Source organism: Pteropus medius, unplaced genomic scaffold (genome assembly GCF_902729225.1).
Source record: "Pteropus medius unplaced genomic scaffold, Ma_sr-lr_union100, whole genome shotgun sequence".
NCBI lineage: Eukaryota > Metazoa > Chordata > Mammalia > Chiroptera > Pteropodidae > Pteropus > Pteropus medius.
In genome coordinates, this window is record NW_024350324.1 from 454,552 (window position 1) to 455,002 (window position 451).

Below are 451 nucleotides of genomic sequence, written 5' to 3' on the forward strand. Positions count from 1 at the left end.
TTTTAATTCAGAAAACGGACAAAGGAGAAAAGAAAAAATGCCGAAGAGGAGACCGCTCGCTGTCGGCACCCCGTGGACACCCCTCGGGGCGTCTGTGTTTTTCTGCGAGTGCGGTCATATTTTACCTGCCGCTCTAATTATTATTATGTTTTTATTTTTATTTTTTTTTTTTACTTTTTATTTGGAAATCCTGACGGAGTCACAGGAACCAGCAGCGACAGCGCGGGAGGCCCAGCCCGCTCCGTAGCTGCATCTCATAGAATTAAAAGGCGAGAGCGAAACCGAGAACCGGCGGCCTCTGACGACGTGGTGTTGACGACCGAGCCGGGTATCTCGGGTGTAGACGCGTGTGCCCACCGCCCCGATGTGCTCTCCACAGAGATCTCCAGCCGGCCGCCCCTGCGAGAACCCCCCTCCACCGCCACCTACCGCCACCGTCAACCCCGGGCAC